The following is a 488-nucleotide window of genomic DNA, read 5'->3' on the forward strand; positions in this document are numbered from 1 at the left end:
CATCATAACTGTATTTGTAGTTTGGTTGCATTAAAACATTGACCAAAAAAAGAAAATAAAATTTCACCAGCATTGTGTCCGAATATCTTTGATCACTCATTCTCTATTTTACAGTATTCATGTCATATCGCTAGAAGCGCCGCAGCCCAATTCTTAGTGTTTGGTTCTAAAACTGGATTTGTCATAAACGAACTGTATGACCCTTGACATTCACCAGTAAAATAGAAACTCTAATCTCCTAACCTCTGAGCAGCGTGATGAAAATCAAGTGGGAGGAAAAGTGAGCAAAGAACTTCAGAAAACATCGAGGAACTGGAAGCGGTAGTACTTATTTGACTGATTACCACCCCTCAGCCTGACCTGTCCGCAGGGGAGGCGGCTGCCCAGGACTGCGCAGGCGCCCCCGTAGGCCCCGCCCACACAGTCGGTCCCGCCCACCTTCTTCGGCCCCGCCCAGCCGGCGCCCTGCGCGCGCACGCCGCCTGGCG

Source organism: Bison bison, unplaced genomic scaffold (assembly GCF_000754665.1).
Source record: "Bison bison bison isolate TAMUID 2011002044 unplaced genomic scaffold, Bison_UMD1.0 scf7180017864483, whole genome shotgun sequence".
NCBI classification, from domain to species: domain Eukaryota; kingdom Metazoa; phylum Chordata; class Mammalia; order Artiodactyla; family Bovidae; genus Bison; species Bison bison.